Consider the following 21,525-nt stretch of genomic DNA (forward strand, 5'->3'; position numbering starts at 1 on the left):
ACTATAGGAAGCTGCTCCAGGGTGATGGCCCTGGGGGTTGAGTCCCTGGGGACTCTGTCTTTGTTATAAACTCCTGGGTGGCTCAGCAACTGTGTTTCTACTTCTGAGTGCTCTGCTGTTTTCCTCTGCCATTGGTTCTTGATGATGCCTTGTTTAGATACCGTTTTATAAGTGACATGCTTCTTTTTCTTTTATGGAGTAAAGTGCATGGGGCTTTTTGAAAGCTGTTTGTCACCCAGAAGTATTTCTTTCTTTCTTTTTTTTTAATTTCCAGATGGCTGTGTTCCAGATATTAACATTATCAGAAGCCTGACCTGCACATGGTGAGCAGTTTAACTCGCCTACATGCTTTGAAGGACTTTCGAGGTGCATCAAGTGTATATAAATCCATTTGGTTTCTCATTTATTTGTTTATCATATAGCCCCTAAATCTGTGCCTGGTGTTTTGTTGATTTCCACTGTCTATTTTTTCTGCATCACCGCATTTATGGGTATCTTTGAGAAGCAGTGACTTCCATAGGATTAAAACAACCAAAGTCTTTTGCTGAAGGAGAATTTTAAGGTGCAGATTTAAAAAGGAAATCAGATTTATTTATAAATATGTCACTATGTGTCTGAGAAGATAACATTCTTTTTGTTAAATATCAGCATACTGTATCACATGCAAAAAAAAAAATCACTCAGTATCACTTAATATTCACATTCAGATTTCCCTGATTGATAAATGTTCTTTTCACAGTTAGTTATAAATCCCTCAGGGTAATCAAAGGATTTAAACAAAGTCCACAAATGGCATGTGGTTGCTAATGCCTCTTAAGTCTCTTTTTATATGTAGGCTTCCTGTCCTTGTTTGTTTTCTCTTGCAATATATTTGGTCAAGAAGCTGGATCTTTTGTCCTGTGGAGTTCTTCACGGTATACAAGTATATATAGACTTTGCTGCCAGGATCCCAGTGTTGTCATTAAACATTTTATTGTCTTCAAAATGTCCTATAAACTAAAGGCTTTATTAGATTCAGATTTGTATTTTTGGGCAACAGTATTGCATACATGACAATGTAACTTTATCAGGTGACATATTTTGTATCCTTTCTGAAATGTTAATATAGGCAGGTGCTGTTAATCTGATCATCCTTCATTAGGGTCCCCATCAGCTTTTTCCCTCCTGGTTTCGGCAGCTGTTGGCGGTCCATAGCGGATGCCTAGACTCAGTTTTCATTTAGGGTGTTTACAGAAGGGTGATAATCTCATTCTGTCATTTCCTCTGCCTTTATTAGCTGGAAAGTTTTATAAAGAACTTTGTTTCAATCTTTTAAAAAAATTGCCTCAGGGTATATAGTTTGTATATAAGAGGCAGAATGCTGGCTTGATTTTTTTCTTTCCTTCACCAGAATAATGAATCGATTCCATATTGTCCTTCAAAGATGGTCAGTGAGTTTTTAAGGAAAGATCTTATTGCAAACTCTTAGATTCTTTATGTATTTGACATTGGAGCCGGGATGTGGTTAGAAACAGTAGCTTAAAAAGGCCTCTGTTTTTAGATGTATAAATCTACTTAATAAACACTTCTAGATAATAAGAGAAAGGAGGGAAGGGAAGATGTGGAGTGAAAAAGGAAGAGACAAGAATTTATAAGCATGATTAAATAAGGATGAAAGAAGGATAAAAAATAAAGGCGTGGGGCGCCTGGGTGGCTCAGTTGGTCAAGCGTCCAGCTCTTGGTTTCGGCTCAGGTCACGATCTCACGGTTCATGAGATGGAGCCCCAAGTCGGGCTCTGTGCTGACAGCGAGGAAACTCTTTGGGATTCTCTCTCCCTCTCTCTCAGCCCACCCCCCCCCCCGTTTCCCCCCGCCCCACTTGCACACGTGTGTGTGAGCAGGCTCTCTCTGTCTCTCTCTCAAAATAAACAAATAAAACATGTTTTATTTATTTATTTATTTTTAAAATGTTTATTTGTTTTTGAGAGAGAGAGAGAGAGAAGTGCAAGCAGGGGAGGGGCAGAGAGAGAGGGGAGACAGAGCATCCGAAGAAGGCTCTCTGCTGACAACAGCCATCTCGACACCGGGCTCAACGCGGGGCTCGAACTCATGAAATGTGAGATCATGACCTGAGCCAAATTTGGACACTTAACCAACCGAGCCACCCAGGCCCCCCAATCAATAAAACATTAAAAAAGAGAGAGAGAGAGAGAGAGAGAGAGAGAGAGAGAGAGAGAGAGAGAGAGAAAGATGCTAAAAATGAGGAATGGAGGGGACAAAAAAGGAATCATCTAAGATACTCCAGGGAAGATAAACAGAAGGGAAGTAATTTATTCACCAAGTGCTTTTTTACTACTTTTTTACTTTTTTTTTTTTTTTACTACTTTACTTTTTTACTACATACCTTTCTCAGTTCTAGGTGCTGAGGCCATACCTCCTGCCCTCACCGAGCTTACCTTCTAGTGTGCGTGAAGTCTGAAGTCACGGACGAGCATGTCCGATGGTGACGGACAAGAGCAAGGGAGTGTGCTAGAGCATCCTGGAGGTGGGGTTGGGGGATAGGGCTGTAATTTTCATAGGATGATCAGGGAGGATCTTCCCATGAAAGACAGGATGATTGAGCAAAGACAGGAAAGAGGTGAGGGAGGACGCCAGGTGCCTTTCTGGGAGAGAAGGTTCCAGGCCGAGGCAAGAGAAGTGCGGAAGCCCCGAGTTGCAGCTGTGTCCCGTTGTGTGAGAGGAACACTGGCGTGTGAGAGGAACAGGAGGAGGCCGTTGCGGCTGTGACAGCGTGAATGAGCAGGAGAGGACTGAGGGGGCGATTGGGAGACACTCGACAATGGGGGGCTGTGTGGGTTAGGCTCCAGATTGCACAGGGCCTCGCAGGCCATTGGAAGGTCTTCGGGGACCATGGATGGACTTGATTTCACTCACTTTATACCATGAGAATAGACTGTTTGGGGGGCCAGGATCAGGGCAGAATCAGCAAGACGAATTAGCAGGTGGCCGTGACCAGCATACGGGTGATGGAGCTGGTGAAATACAGCCAAATTCTGGATACATTTTGAAGGCAGAGCTGACGGGATTTGCTGACGGATGGGGTGTGAGGTGTGAGGGAGGAGGGAGGTGTCCAGGAGGGACAAGAGCCACACGTACTTGGGGGACGAGCGGTGGCGTCGGTGGACCTTGGCTGCTCCAGGCAACCTGGGCCCTTCTTGGCCGTGCGGCAGGAGTTCCAGGCCAGCAGCGGGAAGCAAGGCTTGCCTATGGAGTTCTCCATTCTTGAGGAGTTTATGAGTGGCTGGATGGGTCATTCCGTGGTGGCCAAGTCACCTCTTTTAATTCAGTGGCCACCACCTGTACCCCTGGCCCTGGCCTCGTGCCAGCCACAAAAGCAGCCAGGGTTTGAGGAGGTCACGACTGAACCTCTAACAGATGCCCAGTTCAGAGGACAAGCCCCGTGATAGAGGAGAATCTGCTTCTGTGAGGGAGAACCCCTTGGATCCGGAGAACGAAGGTTGTTGAGGACCGATTCCTACCGCGTGCGTCTAGACTTGGTTTTGGTCTCGGAAAAATACTTCTGGGCGTGATGGGAAGAACCCTCTTGGGCTCAGCGTGTTGGTGGGTAGTTTCGGATCACCCACACGTCTTTGCTCGTTCCTCCCGCTTTTTTTTTTTTTTAATTTTTTTTAACGTTTATTTATTTTTGAGACAGAGAGAGACAGAGCATGAACGGGGAAGGGGCAGAGAGAGAGGGAGACACAGAATCGGAAGCAGGCTCCAGGCTCTGAGCCGTCAGCACAGAGCCTGACATGGGGCTCGAACTCACGGATGGTGAGATCATGACCTGAGCTGAAGTCGGACGCCCAACCGGCTGAGCCACCCAGGTACCCCTCCTCCCGCTTTTCTACAGGGGTGTCTGAAGCGTACTATCCCACCCGTCATTGCCAGCACGCTGAGCACTGGGCCAAGGGGAGGCAAATCCTAACCCCCAGGCCTGGTTTCTTGTTTGTTTGTTTAAATTAAGTTTTTAATTTTAATTCCAGTATTCTTAACATACATTGTTATATTAGTTTCAAGTGTACAGTATAATGATTCAACACTTCCATAAGCTACCCAAGTGCTCATCACGACAAGGGCACTCCTCACTCCCCGTGACGGGGAGTATTTCACCCGCCCCCCACCCCCCCACCTCCCCTCTGGTGATCATCTGTTTGTTCCCTGCAGTTAAGAGTCTGTTTCTTGGTGTGTCTGTCTGTCTCTCTTTTTATTTTTGTTTTCCTTTGCTCGTTTGTTTTGTTTCTTAAATTACACACGAGTGAAATCATATGGTATTTGTCCTCCTGTGACTTATTCTGCTTAGCATTGTACTTTCGGGCTCCCTCCATGTTGTTGTAAATGGCAAGATTTCATTCTTTTTGATGGGTGCATGATATTCCATCACATACACCTTGTCTTCTTTATCCATTCAGGCAGAGTCGAGTAACTGCCTGGACAAAACCTGAAATAGTTACTCTTTGATTCTTTACAGAAAGAAAGTTTGCTGACCCATGGGCTAGAAAATAAGTAGAGGATGAAAAAGTCTATCGGGGGATGGAGCATACAGAAGTGTTCCTCGTCAGTCACTTGAACGCCGCTCAGCCTTAGTGTGTGTGAATGTGAAATTCCATACCTCACAAATTGTGGCTTAACGTTGTTAAGATTTTACTTTTTTTTTTTTGTTTGTTCTTCTACAGGTTAAATGACGTTATTTTTATACTTAATAGGAAATACAATTCAGCACGGGCAGGTTCACATTTAATATTGGTGTCATTTTACTGGGCAGATGGTTGTATATATTAGTATTCAGTTAGTATTAGTATGGAATATTAGTGTTGAACCTTCCGTAATCCCAAAGTTTAGCATTTAAGTCCTGATTTGCCATTTGGTCCTCCTTGCATAGCAGAAAGTTTCTCTCCCATATGAGTGTATTAATATTGTGTGGTTTGTTTGGTCTTTCTGTGATCAAGAATTCTCCATCCCCGAGGCACCTGGGTGGCTCAGTCGGTTAAGCATCCAACTTCAGCTCAGGTTATGATCTTGCGGCTCGTGAGTTCAAGGCCTGTGTCGGACTCTGTGCTGATGGCTCAGAGCCTGGAGCCTGTTTCGGATTCTGTGTCTCCCTCTCTCCGCTCCTACCCCACTCACACTCTGTCAATCTCTCTCTCAAAAATAAATAAACATTAAAAAAAAAAGAATTCTCCATCCTTTTAGTAAATGCAAGGGTTTTCAAAATAAGTAGACTTGCACTTTCTCCCCCCTAAATGGGACTTAGTTTTATCTAAGTTGTTCCTTTTGTCTTTTAGCTATATTGTGTGCTATGTTATTCTGGAAGGCTATGGGATTCTTCATGTAAGAAAAAAAAATAAAAGAATGAAATAGATTTAAAATATAAAGGACTTTTCTTTCTTAATTGCATCTTAATGTAATAAAAGCCAGAGAGTAATTATTAAAAATGATAGAAGAAAAGAATTAAAACAATAAAATTGCTTAGCAAAGATCCTGTTTCATAATGCAGTCGGATATAATTGGTATCATAATGTGTAATTAACAATCTTTCTTTGAAGTATGAGGCGTGCATTTGGGCAGGCAGGGGACCTCTTAGGAGCGGTGATGTCTGAATTAGTTCTTACCGTAGTGCTTCTGAATCTGTGCACAGATTGTAGCATCTTGCTTCCTGCCTTGTTAGTTGCTTTTTGTTGGTAGAGAGAGATCATAAACTAAGGGCTAGGAGAGAGGGTTCCCCGAAGCTTGACCAGCCATCCAGCCACCGCTGCCCCCGGGATTGATTAGGGACAGGAGAAGACAAACTCCTGGATACCCGCTGTGGTTTTAGCTCATACCTCAGGGAAGTTCCCTGGCGTAGACCAGATGGGGGACCCTTCTTGCCCTGGTATCAGGTTGGCCTGGGGCGTGTGCTTTAAACGAGCTGAGAAGCTTCCTTGACCTCATTTTCTAGATCCACCCCCATTCTGGCCCCATGGATCTTACTGCAGATACGGCCAGGAAAGATGAGTCCAAGGAAAAGTACCACCAGGAAACAGAGGGGGAAGGTAATGGATTCACAGGCTCGGAGCCTGAGTCTCACTTTCTCTACTGCCCACCTTGGCTCCATCTGACTCCTTGAGACCGGGACACCAGAACACTTAAGAACGCAAATGAAAGCACTGGCCGAGACTATTCCAGGCAGATCTGAACTTCTGTTCACTACTTCTTTGGTTCTAGAGTTCTGTGCCCACGAGGCACCACGTATAGGCTTCTGTGAGAGGCGTGGTGGTGGGTGCTCTTCATTGCCCCCTGGTGGGAGAAGTTGGCTCTGTGTGACTGTAGAGGGGCTGAGGGGGAACCGGCCACTCCAGAGCTTAGCTTTTGAAAGAAATCATGTGATGGGAATGAATGCGGTGGCGGGGGGGGGGGGGGGGGGGGGGGGTGTGCAGCACTGCCCAGCACTTATTTGAAAGAGACTACCACTGCTCAGAGATTTGACGCCTCTTCTTTGGAAATAGATTGTAGAGTCTGGAGCGTGTCCTTTGGAATATCTTCCTCAGTGGCAACTCTTTCTCTTTTTGGAGTGGTTTTCATTTTTCGTAAAATTTCTTTTCTTTTTTTTTTTGTGTGTGTATTTATTTTATTTATTTTGAGAGAGAGAGCACGTGTGAGCAGGGGAGGGGCGGAGAGAGAGACTCCCAAGCAGGCTGCACGCTCAATGCCAAACCTGATGGTGGGGGTGGGGGCTGGATCTCTCGACTGTGAGATCATGACCTGAGCTGATATCAAGAGTCCCACGCTTAACCGACAGAGCACCCAGGCACCTCAATTTCGGTAAAATTCTTTTTTTTTTCCCCCGGTAAAATTCTTAATGCAGTTTCCTCTCAATTGGTTTCTCCTGTTCTAGTCTGCCTGATGTCCACTGTCCATGGTGTAGTCTGAGAGATCTCAACGGCAGTCAGATCTCATTACTCCTCTGCTTGGAACTTCCGGTGGCTTCCTCCTAAACACCAGACTCCGCCATGACTGCCAGGCCTCCAGTGATTTGTCCGATTCCCCCCGCCCTCACCACCTCATTTCCTCTTAACTGTGGGTCCTTCCCATACCTCCTTTCTGGGACTAGAATACAGCCAGACTCAGGTCTTCCTCCTGGATGTCAAGGAACGTCATCTTCCAGCTGGCCTCGCCAGTCCTTTACTTCCTGTAGGGCTCTACTCAAACATCCCCTCCCCAGAAAAGCCTCCCAGAGCATCGAGTATGACGTAGCCACCCCTCAGCACACGATCTCCCCAAGCCCCTCCTCACCTCCCATGACACCACTCTAGTCTCATCATGGCCCTGGGGGCCATGGGGACTCCCTCTTTTACTCACTGGCCCGTTCATTGCTTGTCACTTTTAGAGCCAAAGAGTCCCAAGGTCGCTAGTGGTTCATTGCCACTATGAGGCCTGCCACAGCATAGGTGCTGTCACCCAGAGATCAGTCCCTGACGCAGCATAAATTCTTCAGTTGGATGGTGTCTTCTCAATAATTTCCCGGGATGACTCCATTGAGGGAAGGGTTCAGATTCAGAAATACGTGCTCTGATTTATCTTGGTAATGAAAGCAAACCAAAGCAAGGCAGTCTCTTTATCAAACCTCACGTGTGAGACTGGTCTTTGGTGCAGAAGCTTATAACACAGGGTGTGTATCCTGTGGTTTTAGACCTCAGTAGCCGCCGCCTGAAACCCGAGCACAGCACAGTTTCACTTGGGTAACAAGGGGATTCTCTCAGGGTTTCTCAACCTCAGAACTGCTGACACTTTGGGCTCAGCAGTGGTGCACGCTGTCTTGTGTATTGTGGGATATTTAGCAGTGTCCTGGGCCTCTGCCCATGAGATACTAGCACATCGCCATAGCTGTGACACCAGAGTGTCACCAGATGTTGTCAGACATCCCTAGGGAAAGGGAAGTAAAATCTCCCCTGTTAAGAACCACTGGTCTAGAAACATCTACCTACCCAAGGTTCTACCATTAACCTTTTTTTTGTGTGTGTGCAAAAATGTGGTTTATTTTTTTTTTATTAAAGCACGGGGACAGGACCCGTGGACAGAAAGCACTGTTACTATTTATCTTTTGTGTCATCCATTATCATTTTTGTAAAGCTTATTTATTTTTGTGTGTGGGGGGTGACAGGGGCAGAGAGAGAGAGAGAGGGAGAGAGGGAATCCCAGGCACAAGCCCTGAGATCATGACCTGAGCCAAAGTCGGACGCTTAACTGACTGAGCCACCCAGGCGCCCTTGTAGCATCCTTTATCATTTATCCACTAGTGTGGCTCAAATTTGAGACAGTAGCATGGTATTCAAATTTAGATTATGTCGTTGACTGATGTGTTGTTTATAATCAGCATTTGTGATCTTAGTTCCTTTGTTGTTATTGTCCCATTTATGGACTGTCTCCCCCCCCAACAAAGGAGGGGGGGGTGTTCTTTGCTAGTGCATTGTGTGAGTAGGATACTTAAAACCACACTCTTGACTGGAAGGAATCTTGAAGGTTCTTTGGGCACTAAATACCCAGTTAATGTCGGTGTCCTCATTGTTATGTTGTTCGTCTTTGTATTTTATTTATTTATTTATTTATTTATTTATTTATTTATTTATTTATTTATTTATTTATTGTTTCTTTCTTTTTTTGGGAGGGTGGGGAGGAAGGGGCAGAAAGAGAGAGACACAGGATCCGAAGCAGGCTCCGGGCTCCGGGCTCTGAGCTGTCAGCACAGAGCCCGACGCGGGGCTTGAACCCAGGAGCTGTAAGATCATGACCTGAGCCAAAGTCGGATGCTCAACCGACTGAGCCACCCAGGCACCCCCCAGCAGCTTCATATTTTAAAGATGAGGAAACTAAGGCCCAGTGAAGGACAGTGATTCACCCAAGTCATGGCTAATTGCAGAGCAATGCCCATATGGGTGTTTCTGGGGGATTTTCCTGCACTTCTGTTTTCTGTGTAGCTTGGTGGTGTGATTAGTGGCGCTTTCTGGGGGCTCTTACTCCTTGTCTTCGGGGTCCCTGCTGGAGCCTGGGCAGCAAGTACCACTGTTCAGGCATGTTGAGGATTTACGGACAAAATATGTTTTAAAAAGATGATCGGGGAGGAGATTAGTGGAGTCAGAGGAAGGGAGGGACAGAAGAATACCTTAAATGGCATAGACATTTAACTGAAAAGGGGAAACTGAAATGCCAAGGAAATAAAAAGAGGAAGAAGGAGAAAGTTCTAAATAAAGGAGTTGACAAATGAGCCAAACACGACGTATGGGTCTTGTTTACAATGTGATTTGAACAGACCCACTGTGTGTGTGTGTGTGTGTGTGTGTGTGTGTGTGTGTGTGCGTGTGAGAGAGAGAGAGAGAGAGAGAGAGAGAGAGAGAGAGAGAGAGGGAATATCAGAGACATTGAGAAACTAAATGGATCATTGGTAGCAGAGAGGAATTTTGGTGTAAAAATTGTGTTGATGTTTACAAAAAGGTCCTTCTCTTTTAGCGATACATTGTGTATTTATGGATGGCATAGTTGGATGTTTCAGATTTTCTTCACCATAAAGAGTCTGGTGTGGGAGGGTTACAGTGAAACAGGATTGAATAGCTGAACTTGGGTTATGGATACGTGGGGATTATGTAACCATAGTTGTTTATGAATCGGAAGCTGATCAACTTTGGTAAATTGCAACATTGTTTGCAGTTAAAAAAATGTAAATACACTATGAGACATTTGTCAATTTTGTAATCTTCTCTCAGAGAGAATTCCCAAGCCCAACAGATGCTGCCAGTGTCGCTGGCAAAGTCCCTCTGTCTGGAGCCCCAGGTGGGTGTGGGAACAGGAGCCGGGGGAAGCCTGTCCTCACCAGGTGGGCAGGGGGGCTGCCTCCACACCCCTCAGCCGCTGCTTTCCACCAGGTCTCGCCCTCTCTGTGCCTGCGGTGACCCTGGCAAGAGGTGGGGTTGTAGGTGGGCCGGGTCCAAGGACTGGGAGGGGGTCCCGCAGGGCCAGTAGGGTCTTTGGCTTTGCGTCGGATAGAAATCAAATGGGAGCTGAGAAGTGAGAGCAGGGTTTATTGAAGTCATAGATACTGAGCATCTGGAAGACTCAGAAAGGGGAGGAGAGTGAGTGTTGGAGTGAGTGTCGTCTTTGCCTGGGGCCTGGGGTTTTTATTTTGTATTTTGTATTTTTTTTTTTTCAGTGTTTATTTTTGAGAGAGAGAGCATGTGCGGGAGGGGCAGAGAGGGGGACAGAGGATCTGAAGTGGCCCCTGCGCTGACAACAAGTGAGCCCGATGCAGGACTCGAACTCACGAACCTCGAGATCATGACCCGAGCTGAAGTCAGATGCTTAGCCAACTGAGCCACCCAGGCTCCCCTGGGTTTTTTATTGAGGATTATGCTCTGGTGTATGTGTCATTTCTGTGGACCAACTTTTCTCCCCCCACCAAATATTTTATTATTTAACTATCATATAAATAATATATGTTTTGTATGTGTGTGTGTGTATGTGTGTGTGTGTGTGAAAACAATGCAGAGTAAAAATGAAAGTTCCTCTCCTTCTCTGTTTCCCCATGAATTTCATTGCCCTTTCCAGAAATAACCATTTATAATAAAACGATGAGTATCTCTTTAGGCCTTTTTGTTGTTGTTGTGTTGTTACCACCTAGACAGCGTTTTTATTTATTTTTATGTTTATTTTTTTATTTTTGTTTTTTAAAGTTTTATTTATTCAAGTAACCTCTGTACCCACCATGGGGCCCAAACTCACGACCGTGAGATCAAGAGTCACACCCTCCTCAACTGAGCCAGTCGGGTGCCCAAGTGTTTTTTATTTTTTTATTTTTTTTTTAATTTTTAATAATGCAAAAAAAAAAAAAAAAGCAGTCACAGAAAGTTGGGAAGTCCCAAGAGAGGCCTCTCCTCCCTTCCCTGCAGCCTGTTGAGAGGAACTTGCTGACTGATGCCCCCCCATCCTGGAATTCGTGGTCATGTTTCCTACAACCACGACATTCTGTGAGTAATTGTAATTGTAGGCCTCAACATCAGGATATTAACACTGACCTACGACTCCCTCCTAATCCTCAGACCAGAAGCAGATTTCACCTGTTGTTCACATCATGTCCTTTATAAGCAAAAGGATCTGTTTCCGAATTGTATGTTGTATTTGGTTGTCATTTCTCTGAGTACCCGTTTTGAGCTATGCCTTGTTCTAAGCACTTGGAATTTATCAGCAGAAAATATAGGCAGAACTCTGTGAGGCAGGGGAGACAGAGAAACGGTAAACATAGCAAATACTGAATCTTGTAGAATGGTACAGCTCGATGCTGTAGACAAAAATACAGCAGGGCACAAGGCAGCTGGAGGGCAGTTTTAAAAATGCTGGTCAGGACTGCCCTGATGAGAAGAGGCTTCTGGACAAGCACTGGGAAGAAGTGTGGGTGTCAGGGAAGAACGTTCTGGGAGGAGACGGTTAAGAGCCAGTGCTGAGGCTCTGAGGGGAGCATCCCTCTGTGTCTGAGCAAGGAGGCCAGTGTGAGGGAGGGGCGAGTGGAGAAGGATACAGCCAGGAAAGAGAGGCCAGGTCATTCAGTCTTTGGAGGCCAGTCGGCTTCCTCCCCTTCATAACCCATGGAAATGCCTTCGTCCTCCGGTCGCTCCTTTCCCTCATACTTCTTGGCCTCCTTCCACCGATGCTCCCTCTTGCCTTGATGGGTGTGACTTTGGACTGTGACAGCGCTCACCCTCTTGGCCACTTTCTGTCTGACCCTAACTTTGCCCTTGACTGATCTTTTTTCCTCCCTTGCTCGTGGCTTTGCCTCTCTTAGCACTTTCTGCCTTTGAGAACTTAACCCAGCCCCTCCCCCAACAGTGCTTCCTCTGGAGCAGGAATTGTTCTGAGCATGAAACAGTTACTTGCTGATAACAATCATCAGTAGCAACCTTGGGCAATAGGTACTATTATTTTTCCCCCCATTTTATGAATGAAGAAATTGAGGTATGGAGAGAATACATCACTCGCTCATGACCACCCAGCTAGGAGGTGCTGGGGCTCAATCCCAGGCATTTACCTCCAGCATGTGGGCCCTCGTCTACTGTGTTACAGACGCAGGTTCATACCTGACTTCTCTCCTGAACTCTCCTGAACTCCAATTACTCCAGTTTCTGAGAAATTCATAACAAGTAACCACAAACTTAGGGTCTTCAAACAACACACACTTAGGATCTCACGGTTCCGTGAGTCAGGAATCTGGGCACGGTTCAGTGGGTCTTAAGGCTGTAACCTAAGTGTTTGCTGCCGCATTCTCATCTGGAGGCTGGCCTGGGGGAGAACTGGCCTCCAAGCTCATTCATGTTGTGGGCAGAATTCGTTTCCTTGGGGTTGTGGGACTGGGGGCCCTGGATTATTACTGACTCTTAGCTGGAGGCCACCCTCACCTCCTAGCAGCCATACATTTCCTGCCACATGACCCCCTCTATAGGCAGTTCACAGCCAGGCAGTTTGCTTTTTTTTTTCTTTTTTTTTTTAAAAATTTTTTTTTCAACGTTTATTTATTTTTGGGACAGAGAGAGACAGAGCATGAACGGGGGAGGGGCAGAGAGAGAGGAAGACACAGAATCGGAAACAGGCTCCAGGCTCCGAGCCATCAGCCCAGAGCCTGACGCGGGGCTCGAACTCACGGACTGCGAGATTGTGACCTGGCTGAAGTCGGACGCTTAACCGACTGCGCCACCCAGGCGCCCCTAGAGATGGGTTTTATATTGGCCCCGTTGCTTACGAATTTTGTGATATTGGCAAAAGATGTGCTAATACAGTTGACCTTTGAACAGTGCAGGGACCGCGAGATCGACTTTTTTTTTTTAAACTTTATTTATCTTGGAGCAGGGGAAGGGCAGAGAGAGAGGCAGAGAGAGAGTCCCAAGCAGGCTCCACATTGCCAGCGCAGAGCCCCACACTGGGCTCGAACTCCTGAACCGCGTGATCATGACCTGAGCTGAAATCAAGAGCTCGATGTCTAGGGGTGCCTGGGTGGCTCAGTCGGTTGGGCGTCTGACTTCGGCTCAGGTCATGATCTCGCGGTCCGTGAGTTCGAGCCCCGCGTCGGGCTCTGTGCTGACAACTCAGAGCCTGGAGCCTGTTTCGGATTCTGTGTCTCCCTCTCTCTCTGACCTTCCCCCATTCGTGCTCTGTCTCTCTCTGTCTCAAAAATGAATAAATGTTAAAAAAAAAAAAAAAGAGTTAGATGCCTAATGGACGGAGCCACCTAGGTGCCCCTGGCAGTATGCTTTTTAAAGGCCCTGTCTGCTGGAGCACCTGGGTGGCTCAGTCAGTTGAGCGTCTGACTCTTGATTTCAGCTCAGGTCATGATCTCATAATGGTGAAATCGAACCCCGCATATATACTGGGCATGGAGCTTGCATAAGATTCTCTTCCTCCCTCTCTACCCCTGTCCTGTGTGCACACACAAGTGCTCTCTCTCTCTTTAAAAAAAAAAAGTCTCAGCTTACTAAGACAGCTCTTCTAATGTTTATTTTTGAGAGAGACAGAGACAGAATGTGAGGGGGTTAGGGGCAGAGAGAGAGGGAGACACAGAATCCGAAGCAGGCTCCGGGCTCCGAGCCTCCAGCACAGAGCCCGATGCGGGGCTTGAACTCACGGACCATGAGATCATGACCCGAGCCGAAGTCGGACGCTCAACCGACTGAGCCACCCGGGTGCCCCAAGACAGATCTTCTAAAATGAAATATAACCAGTAGGGTGATGTCCCATCACCTTTGCTGTTCCATTGTTTAAATTCAACTCTTGGGTCCTGCACACAATCGAGGCGGGGGTCGTACAAGGGCGGGGGTCTTCAGGGATCCCCTTAGCATGTGCCCTGCATAGAGTGGCTCACTGATCTGGGAATTTCATTTTGAAACCAGACTCACTGTTTTTCCACTTCTGACTCCCTTGTATCTATTAGCATAACCGCCAATCTTCCAGACACCAGGTGTTTATCCTGAGTGTTAGTGTTGACATCTGTTTTTCTTTGTCATTTTATTACCCCTTCACTTACTGAGTCCTTTTATGTTCCTTGAAATGCCCTTTGAAATCGTACTTCCTAAACCCTGATTTTTGTATCCCTCTCTCTGTCTCTCTCTCACACGTGTGCGTGCACACACACACACACACACACACACACACACACACGTTGGGTTTTCCTAGAGTCTGATGTTAGCCTGATTGGCCAACTTTTTCTCGATGAGCCATTTGCCTCATTCCTGAATTTCTGCCCTGATGGTTCGGAGCTTGTCTGTCCCTCCAGGAGTGTCCTCGGGAGCGCCCCCCCCCCCCCACTTGTTAATCCTCTGAAGCCATCCCTCACCCCTCCCTGGCCTCCTTGGTTGCACTTTTCTCTGAACACCACTTACACCTGGTGCTTTTCACCCTTTCCCCCTCTCCCCACCCCTACCCCTCTCCACCTTCCAGTTGAAATCATCAAGGTCACTTGAATTGGATTATTCAACCATGTGTAGACTTGGCTAACTTCCCTATAGACGGTACTATTTTTTTTTTATTAAAATAATGTTGGATGAATTAACTGAATTAAAAAATGCATGAGAAAAATGTGATGCACTAAATCAAGCATGCTCTTTGGCAATCTGAGTCGCTCATTATGCTTGTCCCTTCGGCTGGCTCTGTCTGTGGTTGGGCATCCCAGACAGCGGGCATGACTGATGGCCAGCACCGGAATTCCTGTGGCCCCCTTGCCGGCCACCCCTGCTACCTGATTGGTGCTCACCTCAGAGCTACAGATCGCTCTGTGGTGTAATACAGATGGTGAGGTCTGTCCCAGCACGTGGGGCCTCAGCCTTATGCATCTTGGATGGCCCGTTTTCCTCTTCAATTCTGTTTACCTTCTTAGCTTAATTGACTTCTGGATTGATTAGTTGCTATTTAACGATGTCTGAAGCCCCCAAGGACTGTTTTCATGGACTCTCAAAGGGGGAGAGGCCGCCAGTGTCCCTGGCCTCTCTGAGAGTCAGGGCGGCTCTTTGCGTTGGGGTCTTTTGGATGCCTGTTGTGTTTTCTGCACTTTGCAAAGCACCCGGAAGCAAGATGCAGAGAGTTCTGCCGTGAAGGAACTTAGATCTGGGTGGGTGGGAAGCAGGGCGCCTGGGAGAAAGCGCAGCACTCCCTAACAGCAGTGGAATCGCTGTGGTTACGTAGGACCTGCCTCCTCTGGAATGTCAGGGAGACTCTTTGGAGAAGTGTGTCTTAGACTTACTTCTCTGGAATAGGAGACAATGTCTTGTTTATGATAAGCAACTTGGGTGCGACCCCTTTGAAAGGAGATGGTTTGGGCGCCTGGGTGGCTCAGTCGGTTAAGCGTCTGACTTCAGCTCAGGTCATGATTTCACGATTCGTGAGTTCGAGCCCCGCCTCGGGCTCTGTGCTGACATCTCGGAGCCTGGAGTCTGCTTTGGATTCTATCTCTCTCTGTGCCCCTCTCCCAATCACGCCATGTCTCTCAAAAATGAATGTTAAAAAAAAATTAAAAAAAAAAGAAAGGAGATGGTTTGGGGGGGGGCGGGATCCTGATTCTTTTGGTAGGCTCCGAAGTTATCTGGGAGGGGGAGGGAGTGGAGCCCTGCCTCTGTGAAAGGGCAGCCAGTGGGGGGCAGGGCAGAAAGGCAGTGGTGCTCCGCAGGGCTCAGGGAGTCCTGTTTTCTACAGCTGCGGCCTTCATGAACATCTCTGACATCCCAGAGATTCCACACTGAGCAGGGAGGCGAGGCGGTTGGGTATGTGGTTGCTGTCCCCCCCACCGCCTCCCGGCCCCATGCAACTTACTTTTTTTTCATCGCCTGCCAGACATTTGCTTTTCTGCCTCGTCCCGTTATGCCTGTGTGAGAGCAGTGTTTGCTTGCCCTTGGTCAATCCGTAGGGTGCTCTCCTGGTACTTTGTGTAGTAGACAGTCCTGATGCCAACCCCAGCCCTGCCCAAGACAGAAGAGGGAGTTGTGGCAATTGCCAGGCAGGTTTCTCTGGAGAAGTACCTCGTAGATTTTCTGAGTGGAAATGTTGTGGAGGGAACTAGGGGTTAATTAAAAACAACGGCTACTTTTTTTTTTTTCGAGTCTCTACTCTGTGTCTGGCGTTGGAGTAAGTCCTTAACATCCATTGCTTCGTTGGCTCCCCAGAACAGTCCACGCAGGTGGATGCTGCTAGCACATTTGGTGTTGCAGATGGGGAAACCGAGGCAGGGAGAGGTCAAGTCCTTTGACCATAGGGATCTTGAGGAGTGGAGGCCAGGGGACTCAACTGGGTAGAGTTGGACTCTCTGACCCAAAAAATTCATGCCCAGAATTTGGGGATTTTCCAGCCTGTCTGGTCCTAGTTGTTCATGCCTCCCGAGAGCTGCCATGGTTCTGAATGTGGAGTCCTGAGTGATAGGGAAGTTGTACCCCAAAGTCACAGGCAGAGTTGGGAACGTTTGCGCAGCATCTCCATGGTTGGCCTGTGTCATTGGGTTTCTCTGTGGTGGTGTACTTCTAACTTAGATTCTCTTCTCTGATCTTTTCTTTCTTTTAAAGAGTTTATTTTTTGAAAGAGAGAGAACACAAGTGGGGGAGGGGCAGAAACAGACAGGGAGACATAGAATCACAGCAGTCTCCAGGCTCTGATCTGTCAGCACAGAGTCCGACACGGGGCTCGAACCCACAAACCGCGAGATCAGGACCTGAGCTGAAGTCGGATGCCCAACCGACTGAGCCACCCAGGCGCCCCTAACCTGAAATTCTTAATAGTAAACAAGGCCGCAGGTCTTGGCCCGCTCCAGAATTTCTGAGAATGTCTCTGGCCACCCTATTCTCATTAAATCTGCGTTTCTTTAAACACCAGCTTTTACTATGGATAAAGTTTTCCTTTTGCACTGTACTGTTTTGCTTTAATTTGCACGCTTTACAGCTTTTCTGTTTTTAGTACTTCTCATTGAAGACATGCAGCACATCCTGGATGGAAAGAGCTTTGGTGGGCTGGCTGAGAGTGGCCTGGGTGCTGCAGGGGGCCTGTCACCGGAGCGGAAGGCCTTCCCGACCGTGGTGAATGAATACCTCTTGTCGGGATGTTGTGGACGCTCCATGCCATTTCTCTGTGTCCTTTGCGTTCTTTGCGTTTTACTCGGGGCTCCCTGTTCCTTGTTCAGTAGTACCCATCACCTTGTACTTGGTCCTGTGGCCCTGCCCCAGCAAGAAAGCCCGCGTGCAGGCTTCCGGTGCAGGTCCAGTGAGCTCTGCGGGAGTGAGCGCACGGAATTGTGGGGACAGATGGCATGGTGCGCGGCCCCTTGCCCCTCGAGTGGGCATCCAGGTCAGGGCACGTGGGATAGCCGGAACTCACATACCCATCTTTGCTACGTAACTGCAAGAGGTTGCTGATAATTTTTAGCTGCAGGAATTGTAGCTAAAGGCAGAATTAGTTGAGAAAAGAAAATAATGACAAAAAACCCCTCCTGCAACTCCCCAAAGCCCAAGCCCAAATGGGCAACAAAACCCGTCTCCCCTCCATTGCCCTCCTCCCCCTGACTGCCTTTGTTTCCCTGCGTCAGGGAAGGCTAGCTGATAAATTCAGTGGACACATTCCAACTCACGATGTAATGGATGGTAGCATTGATGCTTGGATTTTTATTAGGATTTGGGATACTGTGGGTCTCTTCAGAATAGAACAGGCTTGGGGCACCTGGGTGGCTGAATCACTTGAGCATCTGACTTCGGCTCAGATCATGGGTTCGAGCCCTACTTCATGCTCTGTGCTGACAGCTCAGAGCCTGGAGCCTGCTTCGGATTCTGTGGCTCCCTCTCTCCCTGCCCCTTCTCTGCTTGCGCTCTGTGTCTCTTTCTCTCTCTTAAAAATAAATAAACACTAAAAAAAGAAAAAAGAAAACAAACTTTTGGGTGTTGCCAGGAGTTTGAGTGTTTGAAATCCCTGCCAGGTACGTAGTGTTGGGGCGGCATGTGGGACAATAGTCAGGATTCTATGTGGCTGCTAAAGGCCTGAGTCTCTTTTAATTGGAATTGTAGGTAACATCCAGAATGGCAAGGGGAAGCTTACCATTTCCTTGATTTACCAGGTCATTTTCCATAAAATTTGCACCTTACATGAAGGAGTCTTCTGGAGCACGTGTTGCCCTCCCTTCAGCAAAACCAAAATGTAATATGAAAGATCTGTGGTGAAAGAACATTCTGGAAGACACTTGTCCTCACCACAGTAAGGCTTGTGATGGCATTACAGGATGTTAAAGCTAACAGGGGCATAGTGATAAAATGAATTTAGATCCTTTATTTTACAGATTAAGAAACTGAGGCCCCAGAGCTGAAGGGTTTCATGACCCATAGACTGTTTCTCACGTTAGCCTGTGACACGTGATGCATTCCGTATGGTAGGTGACATTTCCCACAGAAACGTTACCTAGTTGTTACTGAATGTAAAACTGTCTGTGGCCAAAGCAGTAGTTGAATAAGTTTTCTCTTGTTCTTAGAAGGGGTTGCTGACGTATATTTTTTTTATTGTTAAATAGTTAATGGTAGCCTTCAGTTAATTTGGATATTAGGTCATTATCTGAGGTCCAGTCTCATTTTCCTCAAGCTGACAAATTTCACCTCCTTGCTTTGGGGAATGTAAATATGAAATTACTACTGTAGCAATTAGCCATCTATCCTGAATTTTTTCCTTGTAAATTCCCAGAGCATGAGCATGAAATTCATTAGTCCGGACCCCCGATCCTTTAAAACCATCGTGGCATGGTGGCTATTGCACCCCTCCTCCACAATTTAACGCAGTAGGGAATTTAGTAGAAGCCTGCCTTACTGATCTATTAGTTTTAAATCAGGAAGCTGTGTTCCTCAGTTGCTGTTTTCCTCTGTTGGTGCAGGCTGTCGGCGCTGTGCTTTTTCATGGCAGGAAGAGCCAATGCAAATTCTAAATCGAAGCGCGTCTGCTTAGGAGAGTGTATTAAATGTTGTTTGACAACCGCTGTTGTAATTTCTGCTGTTGTATCTTTAACACCATCCATATAAACATGGGTCCTGTTGCTGGGAGCTAACCTGGTTAGGATTGATTTTCCTGAATCTTTTCTCTTAATGAAATCTCATCAGTTTCTATCCTCCTGGCTCTTTTAATTTGAGACCGAGGAGGGTCCAGGGATGAACGGTTTACAGACCGTGGCTCCTCTTTGACTTTTTGGGGAGGTTACACTGCCTGAGGTCCAGCTTTCATGGAATATGTTGTAAATGACTTGCATGGGAGCCAACTGTGTCTGATGTTTCATGTTACACGACGAGTCAGATTTATGCTGCCTTCACTGAATTCCAAATCCTAGTTTTTAGGGATTTGCAAGAGGGGTAGGGATACTGTTAGCCTGCTTGAGAATGAAAACTTGGAAAACCATAATAATTAAGGGCTCGGTGTAGAAACCATGGCTATGCAATAGGGACCTCCACCCCCACCCCCTTTTTGGTCCCAAATTAGCATGTCAGAAATTATACTTTGAAAGCTGCAAGAGATTCACAACTTGAGCCATAAGAGTCTAAGGTCTGGGGATTTTATTCCAGAGGTGGTGGTGGTGGTGGTGGTGGTGGTGGTGGTGGTGGTGGTGGGTAGATGAGTTTCTTACAAGGGGACATTTAAAATGGGCACGCAGGGCTTGCTGGTCAACAAGTCTTCAACGGGCAGATTTGCAAGGCAGAGGAAGAGGCTAGAAGCAGAATAGAGCGCCAAAGGAATATTAATGCTTCACTCTGAATGATTATTTGTTAGAAACCATTTTCAGGGGTGCCTGGGTGGCTCAGTCCTTGAAGCATCTGACTCTTGATTTCAGGCTCAGGTCATGATGTCACAGTTTGTGAGGTCCAGCCCCGTCTCAGGCTCTGAACTGACAGTGCGGAGCCTGCTTGGGATTCTGTCTCTCTCCCCCATCCCTCTCTCTCTGAAGATAAATAAATCATCTTAAAAATTTTTTTTCCAAAAAAATTCAACCCCTTATTCAAAGGGCAAAGCATTAAGTTAGTGAGGATATATAGAAGAATGATCGATAGACTCTGAACCCAGTTCTGAAAAGTGTTTAGACTGTGGGGGTACGTGGCTCTCTAAGGTTAAGAGTCTTGTGGGAAAATGTTGTCTCCCCCTACTTCCTATTGTTTTATAATGTCTGGGGATCTGACTCTGAAATGCCTCTTCATATTCTTTGCATATTACCGGAGGGTCCAATTATTCCCAATGACTACAGACAGTTGGGGAATCGGACAGGCCTGGCCATGCCTCACACTGGGCTCTCCTGTAACCCGTTCCTTCCCAGACCTTCTTGGCTTTGTTCTTCAGAGTTAAAACTGCATCGTGAAGGGGGAGAGTCCAGGATTTCCACCTTTTAGGTAGGGATGCTTTCTGCTTAAATTAAAATAGTTAAAAGTTGCCTTTGATCCTGGATAACCTATGTGGATAGAGTCACAGTTGAACTTGGTATTTAGTATAGCGGTTTGCTAAAACACTGAATCGAACCTGACTGATCACTGGAGACTTCTAGTCTTGGCTCTTTCAATATATTTGTCTGTGTGACCTGGTATAGTAGGGTACTTCTCGCTGCTCAGATGATTTTCCTTCCTAAATCTTAAGAACATGCAGGATTCCATGGCCCTACCTTGATGAAGTCTCTTTTCTGGACCGAATTTAATCAGCTCTCTTTAATTGAGTTCTCTTTTTTCCTAGGCCTTGACCTTGGCCCCTGCTTCTCTCTTTGACCTGCCCAGCCCAGTCTCTGCAAAGAATCCTGCTAAGTTATCCCCACCCTTGATATCTGATAAAATTCCTCATCCCCCACCTTTTACATCCTTGGCCTGCCTTTACCAAGAATCCCGTTATGCTAGTTTAGCAGGAATCCCTGATGGTTGATGTCTCCTCATGCTGATTTTCCTATTGACGGACCCCCTCACCCGAGTGCTCCTTTGCTATAGATCCCCGCTTGTCCTTGTTGTATTTGAGTTTGACTTCTCTCCCCTATTGCAATATTCCTATTGATAATATTCAATAAAGTCTTCCTTACCATTTTAACAGCCATCAGAATGATTTTTCCTTAACATCCTCTAGAATCTTACTTGATGTGTTCAAGATGGGACATTGTCTATGCATTATTCACAGGGAAGGCACACTCCTGAAAGAAAATCCATAATGACAGTGGCTTAACCCAACAAAGTTTATTTCTTGTCCACATAAAGTTCTCTCCCAAATGTGATTCCAAGATCCTTTTATATGGTTGCTCTGTCATTCCAACATGTGCCTTCCTTGGTTGCCGTATTCCTGTGAGTCAAATCATGGGAGGGGAGAGAGCGCAAAGCCTTGTACGAGGGAGGACACATTTTTTTCACTCATATTTTATCATCTAGAATCATGTCACATAGTCACATTTCTCTTTAAAAGAGGCTGAGAAACGTAGGTGAGAGGAAGAGGGTATGAGTTTTGTTCGACACCAACTTG

General features: G+C 46.5%; 1 protein-coding gene across 9 annotated transcripts in view; it reads left to right on the forward strand.

Annotated features, from left to right (window-relative positions):
- TIAM1 (TIAM Rac1 associated GEF 1) overlaps positions 1-21,525 on the forward strand; it is a 399,670-nt gene that overhangs the window by 82,834 nt on the left and 295,311 nt on the right. For 8 of the 9 annotated variants that reach the window (XM_045036687.1, XM_045036692.1, XM_045036693.1 and 5 more), the window contains one exon: positions 275-323. The gene's annotated coding sequence lies outside the window, so the exon portion shown is untranslated. Of the gene's footprint in view, positions 1-268; positions 378-21,525 lie in introns of those variants that run through there. The other variant, XM_019839450.3, reaches the window with a different exon arrangement.

This window comes from Felis catus, chromosome C2 (genome assembly GCF_018350175.1).
Source record: "Felis catus isolate Fca126 chromosome C2, F.catus_Fca126_mat1.0, whole genome shotgun sequence".
In the NCBI taxonomy this organism is placed as follows: domain Eukaryota; kingdom Metazoa; phylum Chordata; class Mammalia; order Carnivora; family Felidae; genus Felis; species Felis catus.